General features: G+C 39.6%; 1 protein-coding gene across 2 annotated transcripts in view; it reads right to left on the bottom strand.

Annotated features, from left to right (window-relative positions):
* LOC124073168 (major centromere autoantigen B-like) overlaps positions 1-8,622 on the bottom strand; it is a 73,707-nt gene extending 65,085 nt beyond the window's left edge. For both annotated transcript variants that reach the window (XM_046415207.1, XM_046415197.1), the window contains exon 1: positions 8,106-8,622. The gene's annotated coding sequence lies outside the window, so the exon portion shown is untranslated. The remainder of the gene's footprint in view (positions 1-8,105) is intronic.
* Between the last annotated feature and the right edge of the window lie 3,798 nt (positions 8,623-12,420).

Here is a 12,420-nt window from a genome sequence, read left to right as displayed (position 1 = left end):
AGAAGTCTGTCGGTGTCCTCTTGGACCACAAGACAATATGAAACCACTGACCAAGCGCGCTAGTGAAGCTTCCATTCACAAAGACAGCCGTTTCCATGCCAACAGGACCTCTGCTGGGAGAGGCCTCCTTTCAAATGGTTTTCATCCTGCACCTCTGCTGCAGTCTCAGAGAAGGACTGGTGGGCATTTGAGAGGGAATGAGTTGTGGGTGGCAGTGAAGAGATGCAATTGTGTTAAGGCAAGATGGAAAAGGTCTGAGATGAAAGCCCCAGAGCATATGCAGTCTCTGACAGGAAATCACACCAAGGCTGGGGATGGCACTGTGTGCTGTGGACCTACTTACATCCCTCTCACACTGACATTGTGACATGGTAAAAGGACGTTTGCCATCACTTTGTATACATCAGAGTTGTAAATACTGATTTTTTTTTATATACTAATGACACCAATAATTAGCATTGGATGAAACGACAAAATAGCATAAGAAAATAGAAATTAGTGGATCTTCAGAGATTTTGCTATACTATTGTATCTGTCACTTTAACATCTCTGGTAGTATTAGAGCACCAACTACTACTACACTAACTAACTACTGTAAATCAATGCGCAGTACTGTTTGAGGTGATGTTGGATTTACATGAGCTATAAGCTGTATTTTTAAAATATGTGAGAACAGTGCGACATTGTAAAGGGTTCACTCGTTGTGGTGAACCAACAGAGAACTGTGACCTGAATCTGAAGTTCCCCTCTGCTTTATAGAGAGTTTCCACTCATTTGTTTATCTGTCCATCCACAATTTTTTTTTTTATGTGACGCTGATTGTTCAAACAGCATCACTTTCGACCCCACAGGAAGAAGATTCCACCAAAACAGGTTTAAATGTACACTCAATGTACACTACCCGCTCAGCACCAAAAAGCAGAACATTGGCTGGTGACCGCAGTGGAGCACTAAGCATCTGAAGAGGCAGGTTTCTTTTCTCCTTTGTGCTGGTGAAGACAGAAAACACGGCTAAAGGAGAGTGAATATAAAAGTTCATGTTGCTCCATCACTGCTGGATGTGTAAATAAGGAACTGTTTGCAAACATGAACGCCATATCAACTTAACGTGTCGATGTTATATTCACAACTCACTGCCCTCAAGTGACCAAAAATATAGTAACTGCAGGTTTAAAGGGATGAGGTGACCTTAATTTGTCAGATATTTTTCATATAGCCCATTCCAGTATTACAAATGTGGGGTTGTACAGATTAATCAGTGTGTCAAAGATATGGCTTTATCAATTTAAAACCACAAATTTCAACCATACTCTGGGAGAAAATTATGTACATTTGACCCTTCTAGTTTAAATGACAACCTCTCTCTCTCTCCCCCGGCAGTCAACAGCTGATTAGGTGAGGTCTGCTCTTTGTGATCTTGTAGACATCATGAGTGAAAGGATACTGAAACCACCACAAAATATCTGAACGATAACATATTCGCTTGTTTAGTCCCAAACAGATTTCCACTTGTCTTTGCACTATGTCACACCACATTCACAGTATTGCCCACATCAAAGCAATAAGCCTGAGAGATTCCTCCCCGTGTTCATTAACCAACTCAGAGCTACATGGCACAGCACTGAATTATTAACGTGCTCCTCGTGCCTCACGGATACAGAGCAGAGGGCAGTTCACAACCGCAAAACACACCCACACTCTGCTGTAGCTGCCTGTAAATACCCAGTAAACCCTGAGAGTGAAAGCACATTAAAGAAGTCCAGGGCAGAAAATGTCATCAACACACATGATCGATGGCAGCATTACAGAGAAATGGACAAGCACACAAAAAAAAGAAATTCTAAACTTAAAAATATGAAGTTTAATCTTTTCGTGAGCATGAGAAGAGCGCAGAATATGAGCGTGCTGTACAACAACATGGCATGGATAAAGGAGAAGTCGCAGGTAAATGATCACAGGGAATTTGATATCTTTACATGTGAAGACAGACAGATTTTCAGTTACACAGAAGGAAGTCTCATACTGAAACTGAGCTATATTAAAACACTGACAATTTTTACTGACACAAAGAAATTTACATATATCCAATACCAATGCAGGAATTCGGATCTCCCACGGCTTAAAATTGACTCAGGTAAGATGAAGCCATAATGCTAATGCTATCACGGTTCACATTTAATTGCTATGTTGACTGTATTATTATATAACTTGATAAGCCATTAACAGGAGTTTTTCCAGCAACTACCCTAAGCTCAGCTCTGTCTTTCTGTGCAGTTTCTCTCCCCATTATTTCCTGTAAAATCCCTAACAAGATACTGATTTAGAACTTGAGTAAGACATCAGTAAGCAAGGTAATCAGTCTGTTATCACCCACTTAGCTACTTGAGCTGCATGGGCTGTGTTCCAGAGATGCTGATCCACGTGTCCCGAAAGATTTTAATGTTCTGGGCGAATGGGAGAAATTCCAGTTCAGAACTATACATGTTATATGAAAAAAATAATTCACAGACGACAATGTCATTCATTACCAACCCAAAGTATGTTGTCTGATGATCAGTACCAGCTTTGAGGGTGTCACAACCATGACACATGCCACTTCTTCACTCGTTGCAATGCCTTCATATATTTTCTATATGCCCTTTAATTTTAGCATCTGAACTCTGAATGTTAAACGTAATTTCTTTATAGCGCCAAAGTTCCCACACTGAAACAAAAAAAAAGTAGCGTCCATAGCTGCTATGCTTCTTTCTGCTAACAAGCCCACGATGCAATTCTTAAAATTTCATAAATGGAAAACTGATTGTGGGACAACTCTAAACTAATCAGAGATGAGACAAACTAAACAGCATGCAAACCTTCAATTTAATGCTTACTACACAGTAAATTACTGAGTTTTATATAAGGAGTAGTGAATGTGAGGACAAAGCAGTGATTTTGGACACAGCAACTGGGAGTTTGTGGGGGCTTGAGATTTTAAACATCAAAGGTCTAAAGTGTGTTATAATGTCCAAACAGCTGACCTACTTACAACCGAACCTCTACTGCAGCCCTCCTTGATGATGTTGTCATCTGGTTTTTACAAAAGTAATCAAGTAGGACTTTAGGGCAACAACACAGTTCATGAGATTTCCTGGAAATGGGAGATCCCCATCTGTTCAAGGTGACTTGGACCTCCCCAAAGAAAAGCCCTTTAATTTCCTCTTTCATTGATCTCACTTTCTCTCAAGTGCCTCTGCCCACACACAACGCTGATGGTAGACTGGACTTTTGTAGAGTATGCTTTTCTAATCTTTTTCTGGTCCTCGTGCTTATGAGAACTGTTTGATTTCCTACTGCAGTCCCCTATTTAACTTACACCTCTTAACAAGTCCCTACACACATTATACATTGCGCCTTCTTCCAGTTTCTCCCCACTGACTTTTCCACACTAACCCTTTCGAATGTCTTCTCTCATTAGACATGTCCATCTGTCCTCTACAAGCTTACGATTGTCTCAGTTTATGAAATTGGATGGGGAAAATGGTTCAAACAGCTGAGAAAAAGTGGCACGTGTTTAATAAGACTGACTAAAATAACACATCCCACCATCAGTTTCTCCTTTAACCTTTACCAATTGGAAATTTAGCTGCCTTTGAAACACCACACAGCAACACTGACTTCAAGTTCTCAGGACTTATCATGATCAGAGACCTAACTTGTGCCCTCAATCCCTCCCATCCCTTCTCCTACAGACTGTGGATGCTCATCAAATCATGAATAATGTCATGAATCACTCATTATCCAAATGTCCCAGTATCTTTCACTAAACAGTGTTTTCAGTCCCAAAACGCCTGGAAGACTGCCCATTCAAATGAGACCACTCTCACTGCGTTACTAAAGCACTCCACTTCAACACAGAGGCTTCTCTCTTCAGTCCTCATCCTCCTAGCCCTTTCAACTGCCTCCAAGACCATCAGCCAACTGGTCCTTGCCATCCTTGTTGACTTGGGATACTCTCAATGTGTGTCAGAAAACTTAAATCTCTACACTGCCTCCTCTCATTCCGATGAAGACGTGCTATATGTTGAAACAGTAGTTCCTGCACATCATTAAAAAAGTTTGTGCTATAATCATGTGCGCTGGATCTCGCCATTACAGATCCTGCGAAAGTTTGGAACGGTTTGTCTCCTGAAAACTGGATGCCACCGTACAGTTGTTACACAGGCCATTTGTGTAAAATTACATTTAAGTTTCATAACTGTACATAATGAAAGTATTTCAGATGGCTGCAGTTTACCCATCTCTCTAATAAGCCATGATTGCATGATGCGTTTCATAACTGGGTTCATATTCAGAGGGTTTATGTATTTGCCTTCAGAAAATATCTTATCACCCAAGCTACACAAATTAATTAACAGAGCATTTATCAGCAATTATTAGTCTCACTTAAGCATGTGGATTATAAAAGTACTTTTGATTTCTTTTAATTATAATAAAAAGTTTCAGTGCAGAGTGACTAAAAGTGGCCTCCAACAATGTATCCTTCCCGAAACGGTCCCCTCTATTGACATCCTTAATATGCTAACCAATCTCACCCCTGTCCCCCTTCATGTTCTGTCAGCATGAGCTTCAAAGACAGGAAATCTCTGAGGTCAGTTACACAGCAACAGTCAGGAGTGTGGGAATGCAAAACTTTCTGCAAACAAAGTATACGATACCCATACGATACTCATCTCTCGCTCTCCAAAGCCTTGCAGCAATGACAAGTCAACACAGTGATTCATGTGAACTGAAAATATTCCATTCTTGTCTCAATATCAGCCACAGAACCATAGATACGAGTGACCATATACGTCCCAGACAACATCATATATTGAATTGAAGGTTTCAATAACTGCTCACGGGGTAAACACTTTCAAAGGACTACACAAAGCGAATTATAACTCTAAATAATACTTGTGGGTTGTAAAAAGACTGTAGCTGCTTGGCTTGAAGACAATAAACTGCTTCTTCCAACAGTAATTCAGAAGGGCTGCCAAAACAGCAACCTGTTAAATGCAACGTAAATGACCGAATCATTTATGTCCTTTTCCAAGTCTGCCTGTTATTTGTCTAGTTTGCCTGGAGGGTGGCTTTATAATGGCTGGAGCAAAAGCCACAAAATCTGTAATCAGTCCTTAATCTTGAAAATCTTTGTTGGAAAACATTTGTCACAGTAGGATGCAAAATCATGAATTACTAGAGCATGAATGGGCCAACACCACTGAATAATGAGGAGACATGCCACGAGGGACCAAATGATAAAAACATTAACATTTGACATCAAACCAACAGTTCCCAGACGCTTACTACAGGTTCCCAAATCTACCTCAGAGAGAAGTTGTGGTCACTTAACAATACTACTGATATGTAGTGTTATTATGTACCTATAGGTCTATAATTCATTCTTAGACAAGCTTTCATACATTGCTGCTTTATCGAGCCAAAGCCAAAAAGGGAGCAGACTCAACTCCAGAAAACAAAGTGGTTCTTTTCAGTTTTCTCCCTTTGATAAATATTCAATATGGTTGTGTCTGTAATACAAGCACTGTAGGTTGTCAGAGCTGCTAAACATCGCAATAAGAAACTTGCACAAATTAAGCCAGTTTTTCAGTTTTAGTTGGGAACTGGCAAATGATGCTGGCCATCCACACTACTTCATCTGTTATACAAATGTTTTCCAAAGCACCTCTTGGCAGGATGTTGCTAAAAATGTACATTGAAATAACAGAAAAACTAATAACTCATATACAACCCAATGTGAATCAATGAAACAGCACTGAAATCAGCCCTGCCTTTTAACACTCCACGTTCAGCTTCTTTTGAAACTGTGTGAGATGTTTCAACACTATGGTTTTGTTTTTAACTTTACATACAGAAAGTTGTTTTAAATCATCTATTGAGGGACAGCCTTCTTAGAGATACAGCTAGGCAAGTAAATACTAAAGTATATGTCTATCGACAACGGAAAAATCTCTAGTTGGGCTGTGCATCACGTGGATCTTGTGCAAAAAGAAAAGCATCTTTGCAGCTGCACTTTTGTAATCTATGTCAAATAAAGCATTTCAACAGTTTCTCATTCTGAGGATGTTGTGTCAAAACAAGACTCTTATCTGACATTGTCCTTAGAGACAGTGTCAAATTCAAAAGACAACTGAGAGAAAAAGCATGATCCATTACTCTTTTCTTATCACAGCTTTCTTACTGATCACAAAGGTGACCCACACATTTTACAGCGCTGTTCCTGTCATATGGGAAACTACTTGTCACAGAACAGGTATCCCAAATCTACTGAAATGTGGCACTGAGGGGATCCTTTTCCATGCTTGCCCAGTCTCTCTTCGCTTCTCTCTCTCTCCCCTAAGGCACTTAACCCCCCAATATGCTCCCCGGGCGCTTGATGCAGCCCACTGCTCCTGTGTGTGTTTCACTGCATGTAATTTGCCGGGTGTTGCTTGTGTGTTCAACTAAGGATGGGTCAAATGCAGAAGACAAATTCGGTGTGTGTATGTAAATATATATATGCTGCCAATAAAGTGATTCTTCTTCTTCTCTCTCTGTCTGTCGGCTCTGTTGACTTTCTTGGTCAGCATGATGCGTTATGAAGTCGTTCGTGTTCATGTTTCGGATTTTCCGTTAGATTTTTGCAACGGTAGGTGAGCCGCTGTTCTGAAAACCAAAGGCTTGTTGTTAATAGTGCCGAACAATTGAAACCAGCATGGTGCCAAATGACATCACACCAACCAGGTGCACTTACAAGCTTTAAACAACAGCACAAGGAGCACAGCATATAGGAGAGATTGTACACTAGTTATTCTCTCACATGGGTAAGCTACATAAACTGCTAAAATTCTGTTCTTGATCCGAGACACTGATTTTCAGTTATATCTTCAGCAATAACAGACACATATTTCTTACTCAGCAAGGACAGACTGAGACCTGACAGGTCAAAAATGCACTTTACAAACAGGCAGGATTTAGAACTAGTACTCGGCCTTCCCCTTGACAAGAAAGAAGGGCTGCTGGTCTACCTTTCAAAGCAACATGCTGACGTAAGGTAAACCTGTGGAGTGGTGATGTAGGTCCATGTCAATGATATTTACACGAGTCTTCCAGACTACAAAACAGCACAGAGGAAAGACACCGTATTGTTAAATAAGACCATACTAATACTATACGATACTACATTCCATTTTCCCATGGTTCCATATCAATAAGCGCAGACTACATATTAAAAGTTCTTCCCAGTATAACATCATACAATTCAAAAAGTGGATATTATAACATCCATGCATACATGATTTTTGCAGCCTGGATTTGTCTTGGATAGGTGTACCTTGTAAAGTGACAACAGATAAGGGACAGGTTGTTAGACCTTTTTAACCCTCAGCCAATATATCGTGAGCACAAGTAGTGCCTTCTTTTCCAGAGCAGCAGCTTCCAAAGTTAAGCAAATCAACAAACAACCCAGCAGTTGTAATTGTTCCGTGAGTTTCTGTCATCCTTGTGCCCACAAAAACATCTAGATTAAGGTAAAGTTATACATGGGCTCTGCTACCATTCGGGATATAAAACCTCGACTATCAAAGCGAAAGCGAATACTTAGCTCCTATATTTGACCTACGTGTTTATCTTGAACACTGTGACCAAGACAAATACAATGAACTGTTACCAACTTTGTGATCATCAAATACTTGATGTTAACGTGTTGCATGCGGACTGAACTCCTCGCACTTCGTAGCTTTTGACTCAGTTTGAGCAGCTTGTTTAAATGGCACAGTGTTATCAACGAAGAGAGCCGATACGTGTACAAAACTGGGTCGGGATGCATTAATTAATATCTGAATCAGTGCAACACGGTACGTTTGGCTACGGTGAGCTGAATTGGACACCGTTAACTTCTTTCAGATCGCTATCGAGCTCCACATCAACAGAAGTGTGTTAAGTTGGCTAGCGTTAGCAATGCTAACTCAGCTAGCCGACGAGCTATTCGTTAGCTGGCTAATGCTAGGCCCACTTCCATTGGTCTACTGCTACAATATTCCCCGGCTATGATCGTGCACATTGTAATTGCATATTGTATTTACCTCAGATGTTGAAATGAATAAAAACAGCGGGACTATCCGGCGACTCCTTTCGGTCGTGTATCCAAACCGAGATAAGTTATCCTTTGGAGCTTGATGAGGCTAACGCTAATGGGTCCGAGGAGGTTAAACGCTCCTTCTTCGTTCCTTGGTTTCCCACCAGCAGCAGTCAGTGTTTGCACCCAACTAACAGAAGTTAGCACGTTAGCAAGACTTGCTAACTAGCCGCTACAAAGCGATCTCTTCATGCCAAGTTCGTGTAATGTTAGCTGGCTAGTAAAACACCGCTAATGTAGCTGCTGTGGCAAATTCACGGGGGTGCTGGTCGACCCCTTGACTCTGTTGCTTCACTGAGCTACATATGATAGCCCCCAACCATTACAAGAGGTAAAACACCTCCACTGAGACCCAACAGCGTGCCAGTTGTGAGTGATTTGCCGTTAACAGCCTCCTTTACAACCGCCAGGTTTGTTCGTCTCCTGACTCTCCACCGACTGGAGAGAATGGCTGTCGCAACATGATGATGGCACGTTTTTGTTTGCAAGTGGGCGCTCGAATGTGACGTAACAATATACTCCCCGATGATATCCATGTGAGAAAATTATAGGCTAGTATTATTTATGTCTTGACACTCAGATCGCCTGTGTTATGAAATAGTTGAAAGACAAATTTCAATTGTGCTTTAAATGCTGAAAGTTACACCCAATTGTTTAATCAATTTTATTGCAGTAAAATTACCGCTGTGAAATAAATTAATTAGTGAATATGGTTTATTTTCATAAAAAGACTACTATAAGTTATGCAAGTTATACAGCACGTGTCCATTATCATTAACTCAATCAGGTACAAAACTGATATCACAAAGGTGCCAATTCCAAAGAATTTTCCTTTTTGAGGAGTAAATTTTGGACAAAACATAATTTCCATGTCAGTAGTACTTGCTGGTGATATTTTGATGGTTTCGCAAGAGGAGATGCAATATAGACCAAATAAATAATCTCAGGAAATAAATAGTCTTTCTAAGTAATATATCTTTTAATTAAATTAGACAAACCAGTTGGAATTTCTTTACAAAAAATAAAACAATCAAATGTTCTTTTTTTTCTAAATAATACTAATATTTACTATTTTCCTGGAAGGCTTGAGACCATTTGGCCACCTTCTTTATTGTTGTAGTAATATATACGTTATAGACCTTGACTCTATGTTCCATTTAGCTTTTAAAAATATGATAAAATGTAAATGTAAATATATGTAGATCGATTAAAAAAATGGTGGTGGTGAGTTAGGGAGGGGAGGGGCTCCAAACCCAAATTTGCATGGTGTGTCAGAAATCATGCTGGATGAAAAACTAGAACTAATTCTTTCCAGCATATTTAGCCTCATTTATTCAGAGGCAAAAAAAAAAGCAAGTTATCATGGATTAGTCTGCTGCTGCTGTTCCTGCTGCTGCTCAAGTTAGCCCTACAGTGCCAGCATTGGTTAGCTTTGGCTCATGGTCATTTTCATGCCCTGTATCTGGATCCTCCAGGGACAGTCTGAAACCCTGAGATATCACTAAGCACCAAACATGTGATCCCGAGAAGTGTGGCATCTGGTCAATGAAGACTCAGAAGCAGACCCTGGAAACAAAGGATGACTGTAAATATCCACATTTGGTTACTAAATACTTTCTGTAGCTGTCTGCTTTTATGGAAATTGCTCCCGTAAGTGACTCCTCATGGAAAATCTGAACTCAAGGTTGGAGTTTCTTATTGGTGGCATCACTCTACATGCTGTTTTGGTCATTTTGTCAGTAGAACTAAACACAAGAATATACTGGATATATCCAGTTTGTTTATGTCCAGGCCGTAGGTACAAACACACACAGCCCACATACTCACACACAATATCAGTTTCAAAATATTCTAGTCGCTAACTTTTATGTCTTTATTCATATAAAACATTTACGTGTCCCAGAGTTCTCCTCTATGATTATTTAAAGCATTGGCTTTGAGTCATTTTTACAATAATCATACAATCTATGCTGGTTTTCCTTTTCTGACATAACTTTAAAAAAAAACATATTTATACACATTACATTGTGTAACAGAAGTATTCGGTGACCTCACAAATCTTTCTTGGGATCCCTTGAGCAGTTCTGACCCTGAGACTGGGAACCACTGGTCTAAAAGTTTTCTTTTGTTCTAACACGGTTCTCCCCTCCCAGAGGAATCACATTCTCATAAAGAAAATATTTGAATTGAATTTATGTATTATGAGCACTAAGTCTAAACAAGTTGGTCTCGCCCTTTAAAAAGCTCTTCATGTGAAACTTTCAATTATAAAATGTAGACTATACTCTTCAGATCCCCATAATCTGTGAAAAAAATAAAGAGTCTATGCCCTTAGTTGTGGCTACAGCCTTATTCCCATATCATTCACTGCCTGTCACAGTTTTATCAAATGTTGTCCAAATGGTGCAAGAGGCAGTCTTTCATAAGAGGCAGCAGAAAGTTTCACACGGTTTTAACTGCTCATCACGACTCTGGAAAGGACCAAACTCACAACTATTGTGAAGTAAGTCTCCTGTAATGACACACACTTTCTCACACGCACACACTCACACAGATTCCCTGGTGTACACTGTGTTTTCCACTCAGAGATTGCCCAAGAATGTGTGAATGCGTTGATTGCGACAGACGGACGATGCTCTGTAACATCACAGCTCTTGAAGGCAAACAAACACGGCTGTGAAATGGAGCTCATCGAGTGTGACAGGCAGCAACAGTGCCTGCTGGGTAGACAGTGATTCATTCTACAAAGCTTGGTAAATTCAACGAGAGGGGTCACTGGAAATATGATGTTATGAATGTGTTCTCTGGGGGATTACATCGCATTTCTGTTCACCATGAAAGACATGTCTTTAATCAAAATTATAAACACTCACACGCCCTTACATATACCAGTAAATATGCCAAACCTGGCTTGAGACAGAGGTCTTAGAAGACTGAAAGGTCTCTTGCATGCGTGGTAAGAAGCATTGCTTGTTTTCTTGTTCACATATAAACCAGTTTAGCCAGAATTTGCTGCCTGGTGTGCACTCAGTGATGCAGCAAGGGTAGGAGATTTACAGTGTGTGTACAATCTAAATAAAAAAAATATTGTATTTGTGACCTTAACATCTTAGCATCTGTGTACAGAGCACATACTTCTCAACAAGAAACAAATTTAAAACTAGGGCTGCTGCTGCTAACATTTTCTTCTTTGCCAGTCATTAAGGGGATTATTTTCTTCATTAATCTACCAGTTGTTTGATTAATGAAATGTCAAAGATGGATAGATATTCAGTATTCTAGTATGAGACAAAAACAATAAACCCTCATACCTGACAAGCTTTAACAAGGGAGTGTTTGGTATTTTTGCTTGGAAAAATGACCAAACAGTGAATTTTCTGTCCATTAATTAATAGATTTATCAACCAAAATTCAAAAAAACATTAAACTAAACCAAAACAGGCAAAATTATTCCCAGTAAAAAGCACAGCAGAAATAAGGACAATCTAAGTTGAAAAAGGAAAAAAAAAAAAGCTCAAGTAAAATCAGGATAAAAAAAAAATCAGTTTTAAGTAGATAATTAAGAAATTACGCTAATTGTTACTTTTTTTCTGATTTGTCAGAGCATCTCCAGAGCCACAGCAGAGACTCATGCAACTGTTAAGCCTGTGGCCTTTAAAAATGTATTTTTGGCAAAACAAGAAAAGAAACTGTTGGCCTAAAAACATAAAAGTATGTAAAATGATATTTGTTTTGTAAAATGTAATATGCATCTTATTTTGGAGGAGATACAAACATGATAGGACAAGCCTTTAGGTGTAATACTCCAAGCTTAAATTTCTGTCAAACAAAAGGCAGGCTTTGTATACCTGTATCAACGGGAATTTGGTGTTTCCATGGGCGTTAGTCGGTGAGTATGAAATGTCAGTGTTTAGTCAGCGGCGTCTGATCAGCCAGACTGCAGTATGATGATGCAGACATTATGCTGTGACAGACAGAACTGCTGTCTGGAGATCTAATGAGAAAGAGAGCAAAAAGGAGGAGAAATTGAAGCAAGAGACTTAGTTCTAATTTGTATTCATTGATTTGTATGGGCTGTCTGTCCTCGCTCCCTCAGACCTTCTTCTGGAATAAATTCCATCAGACATACGGAGCTCAAAGAGGAAGGCAGAGCAAACTTATGAGTGAAGTTAGCTGCAGTAAACATTGAGTGTGAAACAGAGGATGTACTGTTACAACACCTGCTGCTTTGCATTCAGTGTTAACGTCATTCTTTGACTGAT

The sequence above is a fragment of the Scatophagus argus genome, chromosome 2 (genome assembly GCF_020382885.2).
Source record: "Scatophagus argus isolate fScaArg1 chromosome 2, fScaArg1.pri, whole genome shotgun sequence".
Lineage (NCBI taxonomy): Eukaryota > Metazoa > Chordata > Actinopteri > Scatophagidae > Scatophagus > Scatophagus argus.
This window is presented reverse-complemented; position numbering and strand designations above follow the sequence as displayed.